Source organism: Rana temporaria, chromosome 1, assembly GCF_905171775.1.
Source record: "Rana temporaria chromosome 1, aRanTem1.1, whole genome shotgun sequence".
Taxonomy (NCBI): Eukaryota; Metazoa; Chordata; class Amphibia; order Anura; family Ranidae; genus Rana; species Rana temporaria.
Window position 1 is genome coordinate 185,131,721 of NC_053489.1, and position 22,665 is coordinate 185,154,385.

The 22,665-nt window shown below is 43.4% G+C and overlaps 1 protein-coding gene across 6 annotated transcripts in view; it reads right to left on the bottom strand.

Annotated features, from left to right (window-relative positions):
• CCDC92 (coiled-coil domain containing 92) overlaps window positions 1–22,665 on the bottom strand; it is a 60,124-nt gene that overhangs the window by 14,184 nt on the left and 23,275 nt on the right. The gene's annotated exons all lie outside the window — the stretch shown is intronic.

A 22,665-nucleotide genomic window follows, 5' to 3' on the forward strand; every position in this document is an offset into this window, starting at 1 on the left:
CCTGGCCATAGACCCACCATTTGGATGTTTGGTCCCAAAGTCACTTAGTGATCACTTTTGCATTATGGCAAGGTGCTCCATCATGCTAGAAAAGGCATTATTCATCACCAAACTGTTCTTGGATGGTTGGGAGAAGTTGCTCTTGATGGATGTTTTTGTACTATTTCTTATTCATGGCTGTGTTCTTAGGCAAAATTGTGAGTGAGCCCATTCCCTTGGCTGAGAAGCAACGCCACACATGAATGGTCTCAGGATGCTTTACTGTTGGCATGACACAGGACTGATGGTAGCACTCAACTTTTCTTCTCCGGACAAGGTTTTATCTGGATGCCCCAAACAAACAATCGGAAAGGGGATTCATCAGAGAAAATTACTTTACTTCAGTCCTCAGCAGTGCAATCCTTGTACCTTTTGCAGAATATCAGTCTGTCCTTGATGCTTTTCCTGGAGAGAAGCGACTTCTTTGCTGCCCTTCTTGACACCAGGCCATCCTCCAAAAGTCTTCACCTCACTGTGCGTCCAGATGCACTCACACCTGCCTGCTGCCATTCCTGTGCAGCTCTGCACTGGTGGTGCCCCGATCCCACAGTTGAATCAACTGTAGAAGATGGTCCTGGCACTTGCTGGACTTTCTTGGGCGCCCTGAAGCTTTCTTCACAAATGCAGCAATTTTTTTTTTTTTTTTAATGGGATTAAGTTAATTTGCATGGCAAAGAGGGACGTTGCAAATAATTGAAATTCATCTGATCACTCTTCATAACATTCTGGAGTCTATGCAAATTACAATCATAAAAACAAAAGCAGCAGACTTTGAGAAAATTAATATTTGTGTAATTCTAAAAAAAAATTGCCACGGCTGTACAACCCACTGTCACACAAACCGGTAGTAAACTATTAAAACTTCAAATACAGTCATCAGTTGTTCACAGAATACACAGTATTGTGCAGATATAGTAGACTGTAGCTCAGGAAGAAATACAATACAGCTTGTTCTATAAAAAAATGTACTTTCACTGATTCCACTGCCTGTAACATGACCTGTAAATGGGGAAGAGAATCATGTGACTGATCAGACTCCAGCCCATTCGCAGATCATTTTACAGGCAGTGTAGTCAGTGAAATAACGTCTCTCAATAGAGCAGAGGGCATCTTCATCATATACCCTTTAGTGCAGCCGAGTCCGCAGACCCGAAGCGGTTAACCCCCACAACACTGGAAGTTTACAGAGTACAGGGCAGCCCAGCTGTGAAGATTTCTACAGAATGCAAGTTATGCAACGGCAACTGCAGAAAAAAAATTTCAGCTTTAAAAACCACGTAGATCGCTACCCTGAAAACTAGTCCCTTGGTAAAGGGGTGCGAGCATTGATAATAGCACAACTAGGAACACTGCTGGATACCGACATGTATAATGCTGCCTAAACACACAGTGAATCTTAGTAACAATTCCAATTCAGTAAGGAGAAATAGTTGCTTGCCACCTGTCAGTGTAACCAGTATTACTTAACATTAGATTTTAGAGAACAGCTGGTGTAGGAAATACATGAAATACTGTAGGTAGTTTCTTTGTTTTAAAAACAGCATTATTATTTAAAGTGGATGTAAACCCGATTCATGAAATTTGACCTAGGCACATCTATCTGTAGTTTATACTAGATAAGTCTGGCTGGAGATAGAACACCCAATTGATTAGCACCCGATCCCAAATAGTCAAATATGTGAAATGGGAAAGAAGAAGGGGATTATCACCATGCTTACAGATAATAATGGAAATCATGTAAAAAATATATAATTTTCATGAGAAAGAGACGGAGGGTGATTGCTGCGTTATCACTCCTTGCTGAAGAGTTGTTTATTTCACACCTATTGATACAATTTGTATATTTCAAGTGCCCTCCACCCCATGCTCTGTATCTATTCATTTTAACCCGGTCACTGTGTATCCTCTGTGGCTGCGCAGGGCTCTCAGTGGTCATCTTCGGGAATTTTGGTGTGTCTTACGCATTTCCTGACCGATTTGTATATCCCCTGATGAACCTATTAGGCAAAACATGTCAGATATATATACGAATATGAAACCTCTGTCTAAATTGAATATTGGCTTTATGACCACTTTCATCATGAAATGATGAATATCCTTGAACAAACTGGCTCTGCTGCATTTTTAAATGTATTCTCATTAAAATGATATATTTTTACATGTTTTTTTATCTGTAAGCACAGTAATAATCCCCTTCTTCTTTCCCATTTCACACACACACATATATATATATATATATATATATATATATATATATATATATATATATATATATATATATAGATATATGATATATTAGATCTCTTCAAGCCCTGAGTCTTGTGTCTTTCTGCCGTTTGTTGTTCTGTTATTAGCCGTCACCATTAACCAAGATAAAACCAGCCTACAATTTTTGTTGAGGGAGGTTGCTATAAATAGATTAGCAGAGAGCTTGACTTGTCACAGCACAGCTCTGCAAGTCTTTACCTGTGGGGAGTGTGAGCCTTTCCTACAATCAGCTGTCTTGGCTGTATGCCAAGAATCCACTCCATGTGCTGAACAGGAAGGGTAAATCTCTAACACGATCTGCACTTTCTAAACAGTATACAAGGCTGAAGACAGAAGATATACACATAAAACTTATATAGGGAGATTTGTTTCATCCCTGTGTATCATCTGAAGCTGTCCACTTCACTGGGTACAGGACAGAGTTAACATCCACCTTAAAGAAGGAAAATATTTTGACATAAAATAATGATTTTGACTAGTCTATATGTAAATTGACCTACCCTGTAAGCTGTACTCACAAGAACTGTGAAAACTATGAAAGTAGCACCTTTCTACAATATGATACATGTCACAATCTGATTGCTTGCCTTGTAATACAACACTCACATGGGATTTAAAGCAGTGGAAATTTTCAGAAGCTTGGGAGTCAATATGCCAAAATACATTACAAAATTACATTTACCATTAATGTGTTTTAGTGGGAGGACAATTCCACCGATTCCTTAAAGTGCCTTCTGGCCCACAGACTGCACCAACAAGCTGAGATTTATGTGCTCCATTCTGATTTAAATAGATTTAACATTTTCTTCACCCTCCCTTTCTTTGTATACAATACAATCCTGCTTAATATATTCCCTGAATTATGTACACAATATGATGGACTGAAGAGCACTTTAATGTGTACTCTTCCGTAATAACCTTCTTTTCATATTTCTTACATCCCTTTCTACGCACCTATTTTTATTTATTTTTTACCATTTCAGTGTTCCTTATGTGCAAGTATGTGGAGATAGGGGTGGGGTTGGTCATTGCTCTCAGTATGATCAGTTTCTTTAGCATTGATAAGGGAAAAAAAGGCCTTACTTTTTATTATCAATGTATACTGAGACCATGAAGAAAATATATGCACCAACAGGCACAAAGAAGCATTTAAGCCAAGCAATGTTTTGAATGTGAATGTAATCTACATAAAAAACAATTAGCCTCTTTGTATTTATTGTCTCTCTTCAATTGTATACCCTGCCTCGGACCAGCCTATTGTATTTTTCTAAACATATTACCATGGGACTTATTTATCAACGGGAAAAGATTTTCCAGGCAGACTATGGTGTCCAAAATAAAAACAGAATATGAATCCAATTGACTAAATGTTGAAAACACTTGTGGAAAACAAGACTATGGTGTCCCACATATACTACCAAGAGTCTCCTTTCCTAATGGGATTCTACAAAAGGAAGTATCTGATAGGATAGGGAAGGATGCTATGCAACAACAGTCTGAGTGAGACAAGTTCATCGCTAGAACAACTTGGCCAAGTCTATGATCAGAATTTTCAAGAAGACCTCCAGGAATAATACACAATGCTTCAAAATATCTGTAATATATAGTTCGATATAACCATGATGTCTATTTAGGTGATACACACTATTTAAAAATAAGAATATATCTATACAGGACTTTGGGCATATTGCAGAAAAGAATGCCTTTCCAGACACCATTCTGCCTTCTGAACAACCATTACTCATTTACACAATGCAATACCATCCATTGGTCAGCAGTGAAATCATCACTGCCACACAAATGCTAAAACTGAAAATTGCTCTTAGCTGCTGGGAATACTTGTGTAATATTCGGTGTGCAGTCACTGCACATAATCAGATACTATGCTATTTTACAGGTAGTTTTTATCTTGCCCAGTCATGTGTGTCTAGTATTTATACTAACTATCGAGGGGTAGTGCAATGGCATCAAAAGAGTGAAAATACAGCACAGCAAAACAATTTACTGACATTTAAGGCCCCCTTTTATGCCTCGTACACACGACCAATTTTCCCGTCGGGAAAACTGCAATGACAGCTTTTGGTCGGGAAAACTGTCCGTGTGTATGCTCCATGGCAGTTTTGCTGACAGGAAAACCGCCGGGAATCCTGGCAGAAAAAATGTGAACATGTTCTCTTTTTTTCCTGCCGCGATTCCCGGCAATCTTTTTCCCGGCAGTTTCCCTATGGGAAACACTGCAGTGGAGCATACACATGGCCTGGGATTCCCGGCCAAAGCTCTCACCGCAGTTTTCCCCACAGGAAAACCTCTGATGTGAACAGGGGGAAAGTTACCGAGCAGGTTCTCAGTTTACCCCCCAGGATTCCCTGCAGACTTTTTTTGCGCCGGGAATCCCAGTGTGTACAGGGCTCAACTCAAGACAACCTCTCTATGCTCACACAATTTACTGAAAGCAATTAAGATTCAATATTTAAACATTACTAGCGGCAGCATTTTGAGATCATTCTCCCTAAGCACAAAAAAAAAAAGAAAAAGATTCTGCTCTCCTTGGCTTCCCCATTTAAAGCAAATCTTCACTGCATCTGAGCATCACAACCAAAAAAAAAAAATGCTTTTAATAAATGTTTTATATTTAAAGCAAACTCCCCCATCCATCCATGTCTCCATGCTTTATTTTGTAGAGAAATCACTTTGAAAAACACCCTAATAGCATTTCTGGCCATCTTGGCATCCGTGGCCATCTTGAGTAAGGGCAAATGATTCATGTAGCATTTACTTCCTGGGATCCATCTGCCCTTCGCTCAAGCATGCATGCAGGAGAGTGTGCTTCGCTGAGAAAACCCCATCTCCTCTCCTGAAGACTCTTGGGATGTATGACATTTGCCTAGGCAAGAAACCAGGAAGTAACTGAACAAATGTAAAAAAAAAAAAAAATTTTTAAACAAATAAACTACCATATTTATTTTTTCCTCTGAAAACAGAGGGTAAACAGTGTTATACGCCAATATGATGTTTTACCAATAGGGGGTCGGGCAGTCCGCCCAAGGAGCCACCCATTGGGGGGGGGGGGTGTCAGGCCGGCCATCCCGCCTTCCCTTGCCCTGGAATAATGCTCCCTGCATAATCTGAATTTGAGAAAAAAAAAAGTCACTTGCCAGCCCCTTCTACACCGCTCCTCCTGTGTCAGTGTCATTGTAAAACAAAGCTTGTAAATATCTTTAAAGCTCTGTTTTTTCTGGCTGCTCTCCTCCTCCTCTGAGTGTAGCTTTGATTGAAGGAGGAGAGCAGTCACATGACCTACTGTGTAACATCAGAGGAGAGCAGTCATGTGACCAGGTCAGTGATTTTTTTTTTACTTAACTGTAGAGAATGCTGGCAGCACTGTCCCAGGAGACTGGGGGTCTCATGGGAGTGCAGTGTGGCTGTGTACTGGATGGGGGGATGTATAATGGATGGGAGCTGTATAATGGAAGGGGGATGTATAATGGATGGGGGGATGCGTACTGGATGGGGGATGTATAATGGATGGGGAGGCTGTGTACTGGATGGGGGGATGTATAGTGGATGGGGGGATGTATAGTGGATGTGAGGGAATGTATAGTGGATGGGGGGGATGTGTACTGGATAAGGGATGTATAGTGGATGTGGGGGAATGTATAGTGGATGGGGGGATGTGTACTGGATGAGGGGCTGTGTACTGGATGGGAGGGATGTATAATGGACAGGGGCTGTATAATGGATGGGGGGATGTATAATGGATGGGGGGGATGTATAATGGATGGGGGGGATATGTACAGGAGAGGGGGCTGTGAAAAATGTTTTCCTTAAACTCCCCTCTTAAAATTAGGGTGCGTGTTATACGGCGATAAATACGGTAATCTGATTAAAAATAATCAATAATCAACTTGGGATCCTTGTGTCAACTTGGATAGGACAGCAGCTGCAAGTATCATTACCTGTCGAGGCCCATTTCCCCTTTGTGTCTTTTCTTCTCTTTTATCGCTTGGAGTACATACTGACCCATGGATGGGCTTCATTGATATAGAATTGAGATCTATGCAACAGTTCTCCACACTAGCAGATATCTAATGTCTCCTGTTGGCTGATAAGGCTCCCAGCGTATATCTCTAAAGGCTAGGCTCGGGCTACTCTTGAAACCATCTTTTATGATAACGTTGTACACCTCTCCCTACAGGAGACCTGGCATCTGTTTGGGCGGCTTTGACTGTGAGGATGTACTGCAATACAGGATCCCACCCTCTTTTTTTTTTTTTTAATCCCAACAGGCTCCTATACTCAGTCCAAGATTCGATCGATTACTGACTTTCATATTTAATGAATGAATCTTCATGTTCTTTCCTGAAGAAGCCATATGGCGGAACATGTAGAAAAATATGGACGTGATGAAAATATGTATGCGATTACAGTAAATCATTGTCAATAGTAATATATTTGTGTACACCTATGGCCATGATTACATTGTATGCATCAGTTTTATAATACTGTTCATTTAATAAATACATTTTGTATATTTTTACATATACTTTCAAGTGATTCCCTATGTTGCAATGCACCTATAAAGTCCCATATCTTCCAAATTCCTTCCCTAAAAATAATCAATGTTAATTGAGAGACTGAAGTTCCATTTTCCATTATATGATTATTACGGTGATAAATGAATGAAGGTAGCATCAAGAAAGTGTCACTGATCCCACTGCATAGTATACATACTTCAATATTTAACAATCCATTTCAGTTTTGTGTTGACGAGATCACTTCACTCGGAGTATGTGATTTATAGATTAGCAGATGAAGCACATCATCAGAGGATGGACATTTCTTATTGATCCATTAGGTTAGGGTGAAAATAACCTTAGATACTAGGGTATAAAATATAGGGAAAAAAATAAATACAATTTTGGTTTCTAGTTTAAATAATATTTTGAGGAATTATGGGAAAGTGTTTACAAAGCACATCAGGTTTTATGTGATCCAAGGTTTTCTTGACTGTCAAATAAGGCTTCTATTTCTCTGTGCTAATTTTTTTTACTATAAGTTAGCTAAAAAAAAAAAAATGCAAAAATGTTCTCTCATCTCAGACAGTGTTCCTCCTCCTATGATGTGACTGAACTCTTGGCACTACACAGGTTGTTGAGTACAGGCTGCAACCACTCTAAAAAATGTGAACATATTCATTTCAATATATTTTTCTGCAGTGCTATTTCTTGTGCTTTTGCTGTCATCACATTTTAATAATGGAAGTATTGCTCTGATCTCAGCAGGCCAGAGAAGATGCAGGTTTCTCATAGACTGTGACAGAAGGACCATTTCATTCTGTTCTGCAGGAAGGAATTTTAGATTCAGCTCAGAGTTATAAAAAGAACATTTAACATTTGGACTTTTCGATATAAAAGTCATAGTCACATAGTGCTGTCATCGAACTTAATAAAACTGTTCTAATGACATAAAGCCGCAATTCCAAATGTAAGTGGGTCTGCTGCTGGAAGAAACCCAGAATGTTCAAAAAACAGAGCTACTGGTGTTATTCTGTAAGGGCGCTTATACACATAGCCCTAAGATTTTTCTACTGCAGTAATTTTATGGGACACTTCTGACCAATGCAATGGATATATTAAAACTAATAGCGTCACAGTGCAAGTACAAATAGTGACCAATCAAGTGCCTTCCATTTTCCAATGCTGCGCGAAGAAATCAAACTGGCTACTGACTGTGTCATACACTGTACAATGCTTGAAATGGGACATTTAGGGGAAACGCACAAGCTGATGTATACACGTAGTTTGATTTGTTTGGGGCTCAATTTATTTAGAAAAAGTACTGCTTATCTGGAGATTGCAAAGTTGTATTAAATACTAAATTCTGTGCAGAGGAGGGGGTACCTGAACATATTTAGTCATTTGCTTAGTGTCCTACAAGACCCTTCTGAGGTCACAAGTAGTCCATTCGTTTAAAAGAGCCATATCCAACTCAAGTTTCTCAATTTATGTAAAGTAAACCAGTTTTACACAAGTACCAAGAACATAGTACACAGGAGAGTAAAGAGGGCAGAAGCAAAATGGACGTAAAGATCAACCTCTCAGACCAAAATATGACCTATACTGAGGGGTATCTGATTGTTTGACTGGTTCTTTCATAGAACAATAAGGTTAATTGATGGGAGCTGAATCATGCTGTCATCTAAAGCAGTGGTCTCCAAACTGCGGGGCCCTGGATGCCCTGTGCGGCCCTTTGCTTGCTTTTATCTGGCCCTTGGGGCACTATTTCATCTACTGATACCAACAGTGTGGCATAATCCCCACTGACCCCAATGAAGGGATACAAGTCCTCCTAATGACACCAATAATGGGGCACAATTCCTCCTAATGACACCATTAATGGGTCTTAATTCCTTCCTATGATGCCAGCAATGGGGCAAAATTCATCCCAATGACTCCAATTAGGGCACAATTCCTCCCACTGACACCAAAGATGGGGCATTGTTTTCTCCCACTGAGACCAGGACCTTTTCTACTCCCCGGGACCACAGTTCGGCCCCCCCAAAAGTCTGAAAGACAATAAACTGGCCCTTTGTTTATACATTTTTCGAGACCCCTGATCTAGAGGAGCATTCCTGCATTGTGAAATCAATGGAACCCGTAAAAGAAACATAAGAAAAAGAAGATACAATATAATAAAATTTTATTAAATAGTTCAATTGAAAAAGTACATTTAGAGTGGATGTAAACCCGAAATGTTATTATTATTTTGATGTCACAATGTACAGTATAAGATTTCCTGAAGTCATGTGGTTACTTTTCTGGATTTTGACTGGGTGTTAGTGAGCAGAATTCAGTGTAAGAAATACACAGGAAAAAAAATGCATGTTGACAAGGGGAGTGTAGAGGTGGGCGGAGAGTCTACTGAAATCATGACTCCACCCACCGAGCTCCAGACAACAGACCCACCCACAGAATCTGCAGTTTTTCAGGTCTCATAACAGACAGAGGGGGAAATTTGACCGGTAAGGATACATGCAGGTGGCATCTATATCCTTATAGATCAGCACTATGGAAGTAGTTTAGAAAAGATGAGAGTGGGTTTACATCCACTAAGACCCGGGCTTTTATGCAGGTAAAGGACCTGGCCAGTTTTTGCGATTCGGCACTGCGTCGCTTTAACTGACAATTGCGCGGTCATGCGATGTGGCTCCCAAACAAAATTGGCGTCTTTTTTCCCCCACAAATAGAGCTTTCTTTTGGTGGTATTTGATCACCTCTGCAGTTTTTATTTTTTACGCTATAAACAAAAATAGAGCGACAATTTTGAAAAAAAATCAATATTTGTCAGGTCATCTGTGGCCAGGTGACAAGTGCACCCTGTTAGGGTCAAGGATGCACCACAGGGTAGTGAACCCTATAGCCGACTGCTGCGAACAGAGAGGAAGCGTGAGCCCAAGATTCCCCAGGGCGCGGAGTCCAAGACCCAGCTTTGTGTTCAGAAGAGCCTCTAGTGGTGAGGATGGCCTTCGCTTCAGCTGGATCCAGGTCGCGGCCCCTGGGATCCCCTAGGTCACGCTCCGCAGGGAGAGAGGGGAAGCAGCAACCAGGACAAGCGATAGGGTAAGCTGAGGTCAGGGCAACAGGCAGACAAGTGTAACCGAGGGACAGGCAAAAGGTCAGGGTCACAGGCAAACAGGAGAAGTCAGGGACGAGCCAAAAACGGTACACAGGAAGGTAAACATAGCACACTGCAGACAGGAACTTAAGCTAACAACAAGGGTTCAACAGCACTGCAGACCTGCAGAGCAACAGTTAATATAGGCTTCCTGTGATGGCCTGGGGTGGAGCCATACAGGAAGGAAGGTGATAAAAGACAGCCAGGAAGAGAGTCAGGCCTCTAATGAACACATGGAGACAGGTAAGCTGCCAGACTTTATTGCATATCCATGACAATATTTTTTACTTTTTGCTATAATAAATATCCCCCAAAAAGATATAAAAAAACTTTTTTTTCCTCAGTTTAGGCCGATACGTATTCTTCTACATATTTTTGGTAAAAAAAAATAATCGCAATAAGCGTTTATCGATTGGTTTGCGCAAAATGTATAGCGTTTACAAAATAGGAGATATTTTTTTTTTATAAAAATGTAATAAAACTATTTTTATCACTAATGGCGGCGATCAGCGATTTTTTTCATGACTGCGACATTATGGCGGACACATCGGACAATTTTGACACATTTTTGGGACCATTGTCATTTTCACAGCAAAAAATGCTATAAAAATGCATTGTTTACTGTGAAAATTACAATTGCAGTTTGGGAGTTAACCACTAGGGGGCGCTGTAGGGGTTATGTGTGACCTCATATGTTTTTCTAACTGTAGGGGGGCGGTGCTGGACTGTGACGTCATTGATCGTGTTTCCCTATATTGGGGTACACACGATCAATGAAGCTGCCACTGTGAAGAACGGGGAAGCTGTGTTTAATTACACACAGCTCTGCCCGTTCTTCAGCTCCGGGGACTGATCGCGGGACTCCGGCGGCGATCGGGTCCGCGGGTCCCGCAGCCGCGGTGCTTCGGTCCGGGTCGCGGGCGCACGCTGCGACCCACGTCGGTGCTGGACTGTGACGTCATTGATCGTGTTTCCCTATATTGGGGTACACACGATCAATGAAGCTGCCACTGTGAAGAACGGGGAAGCTGTGTTTAATTACACACAGCTCTGCCCGTTCTTCAGCTCCGGGGACTGATCGCGGGACTCCGGCGGCGATCGGGTCCGCGGGTCCCGCAGCCGCGGTGCTTCGGGTCGCGGGCGCACGCTGCGACCCACGGCTGGGCACTTAAAGAGGACGTACAGGTAAGTGCTTGTGCCCAGCCGTGCCATTCTGCCGACGTATATCTGCAGGAGGCGGTCCTTAAGTGGTTAAGGCACACAATCCCTGCCCGAGAATCGTACTGGGCCAATGTATTGCGGGTGACCAGTCCATTATGGCACCTCATCTTTTGGGGGCTCTGGTTATAAGATCTTCGTGGTGTAAGAGTTCTGAAATATCTAATTTCACTGGTTTCTTGTTCCAGGTAAATGACTCGTATTGAAGCCAGGGGATAAATCTGAAAGCCACCGTGCTTTTCTGGATGACATCTGAAATGGTAGTCCTTAATCAAAAATTACTTTTACATTTCCAGTAGGAGTTTTATGAAGGAAAACACTGACTTGATTTAGTTTGTCAACAACCCAGAACAACACTACTTGATAATCAGAAAGGTATACAAATACAGTAAATACAGTATGTACCACTGCAAAATAAATCTATAAAATACAACTGAGACAAGTGCATACCCAAATGTAATTTGTTAAGTGTTGAAATCTATGTGTATCACAACACATTTTGTACTTGGGTGCAATTCCACAGTGCTCACCTGACTAGTCTATCCAGTGTAAAGCTGTACGTCTGCCACAACCTTTTTACCTTTCTAGGAAGCTCAATAAAGTCTTTATGGATCAATCCTGCTCAGGTGTGCATTGCCATGTAAAAGGATTAACACATAATCTAAATATAAATAGCTGTTGAGTCATTAATGAATGCCTACCCAGAACAGCCCACATAACACCTAACTAGAAGGAGCATATTGTATCTGAAAAGATTGTTTGTTGGCACTGTCAGTTCCCTCGAGTCCTGCTTCAGGCCCTAGTTACTCTAGCACGGATATTTAACTTATTAAACAATAGATTTATTAAGAATCTTTGCCATACATTATTGAGCTCACAAGTCAAACTACATTTTATTTCTACCAAAGTAAGGTCCTGAAAATAAATTGTCCATTCAGTTGCAATAATTTGAGGACAAAAGAGAACTATAAATATGTCACTGCATAATTATTACACACGCATCAAACTGGTCAGTTCAACAGTTTTTTTGATTGCCCTGTAGCCTTGTATAATGGGTAACTAAATGCTCAAATCCATAGTCCATTACTGGACCCTCATGGACATGATTTACCAGTACACATGCTTCCCGTTTTATAGCTGTTAGAAGAAAATCTGGATTGATTTAACACAGAATACAGCTTACACACAAGCAGATAGCACAAGTAAAGGCATTATAAAGCATTTTAGGTTATGTCATTATCACATTCCTGCTCTATGAAACTAGATGAAAAAAGAAACCACTATGTGTGTCCCATGGTCCTTGTAGGAGTATCAGTAATAAATTAGATTAGTAATGTAGTAGTATTCACAAAATCGTACATCGTGCCTTCTTGATGGACAATGCGAAGAATACTTGAGAGTGAAGGCAGCCAAGACATATGGCCAAATGACTACAGTTTGGTGGAACACAAACGCTCATATTTACAATTTTATCTATTTTACACATTCCGAATTTAGCTAAGCTAGCACCAAAAACAAGTTGGCAGGAGAAGCTACCATAATTGTATTTTAAAAGCTTAATTTTATTATGGCAATCCAGTGCTCATAATCTCAGCAAGAACCTTGAGTTGAAGTTCTTGAAATAAGGGGTATTTATTGGCATATGGTATTTAACCAATAGTTTGCATTTTTATTTTGGGCATAACAAGAAACTGTAAGGGCACATTGGTGCGTCTGGCAACCCTTGCCATCCCTCTGAAAAGTGGTTTGTGACAAAATGCCTTTCAGAGGTCATTTGACATATCACCACCTCATTTCCCTTTTTAAACCCTAAAAAATACCAATCCACAGCACTGAAAATCACGTGCATTGCACACGGGTGCAGGGCAGTAGTGGCATGGCCTCATACAAATTTTTTTATTTACAAATAGATATCTGAAAAGTATGGTGTGCATTTGTATTCAGCCCCCTTTACTCTGCAACCCCCAACTAAAAGAAAGTGGAACCAATTGCCTCCAGAAGTCATGTAATTAGTCAAAAAGAGTCCAACTGTGTGTAATTTAATCTCAGTATAAATACTGCTGTTCTGTGAAGCCCTCAGAGATTTGTTAGAGAACCTTAGTGAACAAACAGCATTATGAAGGCCAAGGAACTCACCAGACCAGTCAGGGATGAAGTTGTGGAGAAGTTTAAAGCAGGGTTAAGTTATAAAAAAATATCCCAAGCGTTAAAAATCTCATGGAGCACTGATCAATCCATCATCTGAAAATGGAAAGAGTATGGCACAACTGCAAATCTACCAAGACATGGCCGTCCACCTAAACTGACAGGCTGGGCAAAGAGAGCATTAATAAAAGAAGCAGCCAAGAGCATTGTAACTCAGGGGGGGGGGGGGGGGGGCTGCAGAGATCCACAGTACAGGTATGAGAATCTGTCCACAGGACAACTATTATCTGGGCACTCCACAAATCTGCCCTTTATGGAAGAGTGGGAAGAGGAAAGCCATAAAAAGTCCTGATTGCAGTTTACAAGAAGTCATGTGGGGGACACAGCAAACGTGGAAGAAGGTGTTCTGGTCAGATGAGACCAAAATTGACCTTTTTGGCCTAAGAGCAAAATGCTATGTGTGGCAGAAAACTAACACTGCACATCACCCTAAACACACCATCCCCACCGTGAAACATGGTGGTGGCAGCATCATGTTGTGGGAATTCTGTACAGGCTCATCATAAAATGCTAATTTTTTTTCCCTGCAAAAATATGATCATTTATTATCATTTTTATTAAAGGTGAACTTATCCTTTAATCAAGCAGAAAAAGTGGAGGACTTGGCTAGCGTGCAAAGTACATAAACTATAAACAAGCACAGATTACAGTAGTACCCTGTAAAGTACAGCCCTCTAATTAGAGGAAGCAGAACCATAAATGACGCAATGTAAAAAAACGACAAACTTACAAGATTTTCAAATAATGCTAGGAAGAAGACACAGAGTAGGAGGGGAAAATAATCACTTTCACACAGTGCCGTGCTAAAGCAGCCTATAGATCAGTGGTTCTCAATCTGGGGGTCGGGACCCCCTCGGGGGTCGAATGATGATTTGCCAGGGGTCACCAAATCCTGGGCTGGGCTGGCCCACTCAGACACTTTGCAGCCGACCATTCAGTTCACGGCATGGCTGGGGGAGGGGGGGGGGTAGAGACTAGAGGTCAGCTGACTGGTGAGGAATGTGAAGTGGGAGGGGCTTGAGGAGACCCTGTCTCCTGATTTCAGAATAGGTGTCACTGCTACGAGACATCAGAAAGTCGGAAACACAGTGAGTAACACTACCTGTAATTATAGTTGCCATTAAAAGTCCCCACTACAGTTCTTAGATCAGCAGATGACCTTGATCTAAGCACCTAAGTTGGCTGATCAGAACTCCACCCAGCACTGCCACTGATCCCAACTCCCTGCCAGCACTGCCACTGATCCCAACTCCCCGCCAGCACTGCCACTGATCCCAACTCTCCGCTAGCACTGCCACTGCTCCCAACTCTCTGACAGCACTGCCACTGCTCCCAACTCCCTGCCAGCACTGACACTGATCCCAACTCCCTGCCAGCACTGACACTGATCCCAACTCTCCGCCAGCACTGCCACTGCTCCCAACTCCCTGCCAGCACTGCCACTGCTCCCAACTCCCTGCCAGCACTGCCACTGCTCCCAACTCTCCGCCAGCACTGACACTGATCCCAACTCCCTGCCAGCACTGACACTGATCCAAACTCCCTGCCAGCACTGACACTGATCCAAACTCCCTGCCAGCACTGACACTGATCCAAACTCCCTGCCAGCACTGACACTGATCCAAACTCTCCGCCAGCACTGCCACTGCTCCCAACTCCCTGCCAGCACTGCCACTGCTCCCAACTCCCTGCCAGCACTGCCACTGCTCCCAACTCTCCGCCAGCACTGACACTGATCCCAACTCCCTGCCAGCACTGACACTGATCCAAACTCCCTGCCAGCACTGACACTGATCCAAACTCCCTGCCAGCACTGACACTGATCCAAACTCCCTGCCAGCACTGCCACTGCTCCCAACTCTCCGCCAGCACTGCCACTGATCCCAACTCCCTGCCAGCACTGACCCCAAATTCCTGCCAGCACTGCCACTGATCCCAACTCCCTGCCAGCACTGACCCCAAATTTCTGCCAGCACTGACACTGATCCAAACTCCCCGCCAGAACTGCCACTCAGCCCCCCCCCCCCCCCCCGTCCCACCAAGGAGTAAAAATAGAGATTACATGGAAGGGAGAGAAAAAGAGGGGGAGGAACAAAGAAAGGGAGAGAAAGAATAAGAGCAAGAACAAGGAAGACGGCTAGAGAGAGGGATGGGTGAAAAACAAAACCAAAATTTAGGATAAGAGGTTAAAGGGAAAGAAAGGAGAACAAAAAGTGGTACATCCTAAAATGTGCCATAAGGGAGTTCAATACTGTATGAGTGGAAGGAACTCGGGGAGCGCTAAATGTCCGTGGGTTAGGGTTGCAAATTACTTGTCTTGCCTTGGGTGCTGACAACCCATGCTACAATTTTTTTTTTACTGTTGGGGGTCCTCACAACTTGGGAAATTTTATCAAGGGGTCACAACACTAAAGAGGTTGAGAAACACTGCTATAGATGATTTCATTCTCTTTCCTTCCACTACAGGTGAGGAATGCTTCCCGCAGTGCTTTTGTGCCAACAGGGGGCATGGGGAGTCTTCCTGACCAGCAGAACACAATTATTATGGCTAATGGCTATAACCGCCAGCAGTAATCAAATGAAAAAGTAACCCAACAGGGCTTGCTGTACCCAAGTCGAGTGATGGATCGACTTGGGTACTCATAAGCCTGTCATCTATTGGCCGGCTTTATAACAATGTTTGACAATACTGCAACAGTTTTAGAAACAAGAAACCCAGAATGGTAGTTGTACAAAATACAGGATCTCGTCACTGAGGCATTGTAATTAAAAATGCACAGCAATAAAATTAGGTTATTCAAAAAAGCAAAGGGACAGCTGTAAACCTACAGTATATCTATAAAAGGTATAGAAGGGTAAAAAAAATATATACATTATTTTCCTGACATACTGCCCTATAGAAGTTTTGCAGCTTCTGTAGGAAGAGCATGTAATAAATAAGAGGAAACATTCCTCAATAAGGGTTACAACCTGATAACGTATAACATGGAGCCTTCAGAGATAGATGGGGTCAGATGAACTGCTGCATCTCTGGTCCCGATAGTTCAACAACAAATCCCCAGACAATACTGGCCTGACCTGAACAGCTGAATGCAGTGGCAACTGTCACTACGGTGTAAATGCAGACTAAAGCATCGTACACACGATCAGATTTTCCGACGGGAATTGTGCGATGATAGGCTGTTGGCGGAAAATCCGACCATTTGTATGCTCCATCAGACAATTGTCATCGGATTTTCCGCAGACAAATGTTGGATGGCACGCTTTTAAATTTTCCGTCGACAATGGTCTGTTGGATTTTCCGAGCGTGTGTACACAAGTCCGTCAGACAAAAGTACAAAGTACAAACACGCATGCTCGGAATCAATGCTCACCAAACACAACATTAGCAGAAGGTGCCCAAAGTCTGGCGCTAAAGAGCTGAAAAAACACGTAGTTTCGTGTTTGTTGGCCGACAATTGTGTGCCGTTTGTATGCAAAACAAATTCCTGGCCAACCTCCTTTGGACAAAGGTCCTATGATTTCTCTGCGAAAAATCCGATCGTGTGTACGAGGCTTAAGTGAAAATTCTCTTGCAAAGTGAACAGCCTATTTGCCTTTAGTAAATAAACCCCAATGTGTGCAAAACATAATATAACATGCAAACAATTTGCAGAAACTGTGCAGCTTCTTGTCCACTCAAGTTTAAAGCAGAATTTTACTCTCTCAATTAACATTAATTATATTTAACCCTTATGTTTCTAACATTAATAGATAGATAGAAGGGTATGTTATATTTAGTTGTTTTAACCAGTTAACCACTTTAGCCACGGAAGATTTGGCTTCTCAATGACCGGGCCATTTTTTGCAATACGGCACTGCGTCGCTTTAACTGACAACTGCGTGGTCGTGCGATGTTGTACCCAAACAAAATCAGTCCTTTTATTCCCACAAATAGAGCTTTCTTTTGGTGGTATTTAAGAAGAGCGACAATTAAAAAAACAAAAAAAAAAAAAAAAAACACAATATTTTTTACTTTTTGCTATAATAAATACCCCAATTTAAGAAAAAATAAATAACATTTTCCTCAGTTTAGGCCGATATCTATTCTTCTACATATTTTTTGTTTAAAAATAATAATAAAATAAAATCGCAATAAGCGTATATTGACTTTTTTTTTACTAGTAATGGTGGTGATCAGTGGATTTTATCAGTACTGCGATATTGAGGCAGACAGATGGGACACTTTTGACACATTTTTGGGAGCAGTGACAATTATACAGCGATCAGTGCTAAAACATGCACTGACTACTGTATAAATGTCACTGGCAGGGAAGGGGTTAACACTAGGGGGCTATCAAGGGGTTAACTGTGTTCCCTAGGTGTGTTCTAACTGTGGTGGGGATGGGACTTACTAGAGATCGGTGTTCATACTTAGTATGAACACACGATCAGTCTCCTCTCCCCTGAGAGAACCAGGATCTGTGCGTTTACACACACAGATCCCGGTTCTTGCTGTCGCACGTGCCCCCTAGTGGTCAAAAGGTGAAGCAACGTAAGGCAATGTCGTTTTGCCCAGGGGAGTCAACCTGCTGCAGTAAAACTGCGGCAGCTAGTCGGGAAGGGGTTAAGGACAGCTTCATGTACATATACTGCTGCAGGGCGGTCCTTAAGCGCAAAATCACGTAGCTGTACATGATTTCTCTGCTTGACTCTGGGGCGCACACCACAGGAGCTGCACTGTGAATTGACACAGCGGGAGCCAATTAGAAGGTCTGGCAGCTGCTATGGCTGGCGGCCACCCGCGATCTTTCATCAGAATGGTGGTCTGCCTATGTAAACAAAGCAGACCGTCATTCTGTCAGAGAGGGAGAGAGAGAGGGAAGGAGAGGGAGAGAGAGAGATCTTGTGCTCCTGCTAACACAGATGTCTCTATTCCTCCAGTCAGTCCATCCCCCACACAGTTAGAAAGCTTTCCCTAGGAACACACTTAACCCTTTGATCGCCCCTGATGTTAACCCCTTCCCTGCCAGTGTCATTTATACAGTGACAGTGTATTTTTTAGCACTGATCACTGTATTGGCATCATGATCCCAAAAAAGTGTCACTTAGTGTCAGATTTGTCCAACCGCAATGTCGCAGTCCCGCTAAAAATCGCTGATCGCCGCCATTACTAGTAAAAAACATGCGTTTTTGTGTTGTGAACCAACCCTTATGAAAAAGCTGTATGTTGTACTATGTGCTTGGAAGCCTGGTTCCTGAATGAGTGTCTGTGTTCAATATATTCAGCTGATGCACTTGCAGTGTTTCAGTAAGGAAAATTGCTGTGTCAGCCTCCCTTTTAAATTGATTAAGCCTTTGAAAGTGTTTCAACAAAAATAAAAAAATTGTTGTGGAAGATGCCTAAAATCCAACTTGTATCTTTGTGCAGAATTCTGGGAAACTCAGCAAGCCAATCAAACAAGCAGTACATTTGTGTACAGAAATCCCCCAGGTAGCCATATTGCATTAAATTTTACAGAAAATTACAACGTTGCAAATTAAAAAGGAAAGGCAATTTTTTATAACATTCAATAACAAAGGGGTAGATCCACGTACATCGGCACATATATAGACCAGCATAGCGCATCTCATTTATGTTACGCCGGCTCAACTTAGAGAGGCAAGTACCGTATCCTCAGAGTATTTGCGCCCGACGATGTGCCGGCGCAATGTAAATTACGAGGTGTAAGCCGGCGTAATTGAAAGTAGGAAGGAAGTGGGCGTGTTCCATTAAAATGAGCCGTGACCCCATGCAAATGAAGGGCCGGCCGGATGGTGCATGCGCAATGACGCGGACTATGTTCAGCGCCTCCCTGCGCATGCTCAGAACTCGGCAGGTGTAATCAGTGAGATACGAACCAGGCCCGGCGTAATTAGTGAGATACGCCCAGGGCATAAATGCGCCCAGACATGCGCCCGTCCAGTGCAAAAGTACATCTGTTTGTTTCCCCCCCCCTGAAGCAAGGTGCTTTTGTCCTTTTTTGTGCAGGTTATTCTGTTAGAGCCATGTCTGCTCCAGCAGCAGAGAAGAAGCGCAAGCATAATTACAAACCACAGAAGAAGGCCATCATTGTCAGGGCCATGGCCCTGAATGATTGTTACCTCCATGGGCCAGAGAGTGTCAACACCACCCAGGCCAGGAGGAGGGAGATCCTGGCACAGATCGCAGATGATGTGAATGCATTGGGGAGAGAGACCAGGACCCCCAATGAGATCTTAAAAAAGATCAATGATCTGTGGCGCGTGGTGCGAGGTAACATGGCGCGGATGGCCACTCATGCCAGGGGCACTGGAGGGGGACAAGCCACTAGGGAGACGCTCAGTGCTGAGGAGCGGGTGGTTGCCCAGTGCCTCCACAGGCATCAAGTGGAGGGAGTTCCTGGATTTTACTCCATTGAGGAGGCCTTGAGGACAGGTAAGTGTGTTTTATTTCCTATCTGGTGTATAGCATGTGTGGGGGTGGAAGGAAACATGTGACAAGTGTGTGGATCCTCCAACCTGTGAATGTTTTGTGTCATCCACAGATGTGCAGGAGGGTGCTGGGCCATCTGGCCAGTCCACAACCTCCCCCGGACATCAGGCTGCCTCTGACCACCTGGCAAGCCCGGAGTCCTCTGTGGAGGGGAGTGGCCACACTTCTCCTCATGAGGAGGTTGAGGAGGAGGTGATGTCTGGCAATGAAGTGAGGCTCCATTTGGAGGAGTCTTCCCCTGGTGCTGGCACCAGTCAGGCCTCCATCAGGGGTAGCCCCTCCCACTCCTCCCCCAACAGGGCTCCCCCCCCAAGGGTCTCCCCTTCTTCTAGGCCCCAAGCCTCATCAGGACTCAGGAAGGCGACCCGGAAGACAAGGGAGGTGGCAGACGTTCTGCCTGAAAACATCCGGAGGGACCAGGCCCGCCATCTGGGTGAGGAGAATGCACCACATCGCAGACAGCATGGCCTCCATAAAGGAGTCTGTGCAGGATGTGGCATGCAACTCATCAGTTCTGGTCACCTGCATGGCTGATATGCAGGCCACCACAGCAGGCGTGGGTGAAGATGTCCGCGCCCTCACAGAGGCTGTCAGGGCCAACACGGCAGCCATCCAGGCGGGGGTGAGGCTGCATGAGGACACCAATGTGGTCCTCACCCGCATCGCCCTGGCGTTGGAGGGCAGGCCGCCAGGTGTGCTGAGACCAGGGGATGCTTCTCCTGATGTCCTCCCCCCCAATGAGTCTCCCCTGAAGAGCCGCGGCAGGCGTGGGGCACGGCAGCGCCGATAAATTTTATTTTTTTGACTCAGGTTATGAGTATTTTTAGTTTTTTGTAGCCCAGGCAGGCTACAGTGTGACTGATGTATGAATGTGGGGGTGACATTCCTGCCGGAAAAGGGGTGTCACCCTCGGTTGTTGGGGAGAAGGGATCCCCAGGACCAGGGAGAAGTGATCCCTAGGTCTGTGTGAATGGTGTATGAATGTACAGCAACATAATTGGAGCCTTGGCGTGGCGTTGCTGCTCACAAGTCCTGAATGGTGGACTTGGGTTAATCCAATTTGATGAGGATGTGGGGTGTGTGTGCTAGGGACCACAGTGGTGTGCATGCGTGCATTCTGCTTGTGCCATGATTAATGTGTGGGTTTAACGTGCAAAGATGCCTACTGCGAGGCATCTTCTGACTGCTCTTCCCTCGGTCAGGGGGGGGGGATTGTCTGGTTCGGGGGTCAGGTCATCACGTATGTCAATCTCCAGGCCCTTTCTCACGGCGAAGTTGTGCAGCATGCAACATGCCCCGATGATCTGGCACACAAAGTTTGGGGAATACAACAGGGTCCCCCCAGACTTATCCAGGCATCGGAAACGGGACTTCAGGAGGCCAAAGGTGCGTTCCACCACTCCACGGGTACATGCGTGTGCATCATTGTATCTTTGCTCTCCTGGGGTTTGGGGATCCCGGAATGGAGTCATGAGATGGGACCCAAGTGCATATGCAGAGTCACCTGGAAGGGAAAAGACAGGAGGATGTTAGTCATGCATGTGCCCCTCGTGATGTCTGCATCATGGGGGCGGACAGTCATGCCTGACACCCATGTCACTCACCAACCAGCCTGCTGTCCCCATACACGTTCTGTTTAAATTCTGTGTTTTGTGGATCTGCCTCAATATGTCTTTGTATTTCAATTGTATATGCAAATTTTTTTTTCTTCATTTGCCATTTTTCCCCATAAAAACCGAGTTACTCTAAACTATTTATAATCGTTTTTTTACATTTACATTTTTTTTTCAAATAAAGTTTATTTTTATATTTCTTTACTAGTTTCCTGGTTTCTGGCCTACGCCAAAATGAGATCATACGTGCCTGCCAGGAGTCTTTAAAAGCATTTTTTTTCTTTTATCTGGAGGTGGGAAGGAGAGGTTTCCTCAGCCTGCCTGCATGCCTGAGCCAAGGGCAGATGGATTCCAGGAAGTAAATGCTACATGAATCATCTGCCCTGGCGCAAGACAGCCACAACTAGAAATTTTAGGCGGGTGTTTATCAAAGTGATTTCTTCATAAAACAAAGCATAAAGACATGGATGGATGGGTGTGCTTTCTTTATTAAATAGCGTTGTCAGTTTATGGTGCCCAGATACAATTAAGTTCCACCTTAATAAAACGTCTCCCGCACTTAATATACTATTTTGCTACATTGATAATTCAAATATATACCAATTATATATTATAAAATGTGAATGTATCTAAGGTCATATTTTTTCAACAATTTATATAAAATTTGTGCTTTCTGACATCGCTTTTCAATTTTTGGAGTTTATCTTCATTTTTGTAGAAAAATGCTTCTGAAACAAATAGGGGTTATGTCTGCTGGAAGAATTGCTTAATTTGTAGTCCACATCAACCAAAATCTTTTGACAACATAAAAAAGAAGCGGATAGGTTGCTTTAGAGAATGCAAAGTGCACGCAATCCCCTATGCCCCAGTGTATGTGCTTTGTAAAAAATATACCCATTACCACCTTATTTCACGGCGTCACTCGGCGCTCACGTGACTCCTTGCTGCTCCCTCTCCCGATCTGACAGCTACAGCAGGCAGGGCCGAGAATCCCCCGCTGGCATCAGTCGGGAGGAGAGAGCCAAGACCTCAGCCAGAGAGGAGAAGAGCAGCAAGGATTCAAGCGAGCGCTGAGCAGCGCTGTGAAATAAGATTGGGCATATTTTTTACAAAGCACAGACACTGGGGCATAGAAAGTTTTTTAACAGAGGGGAT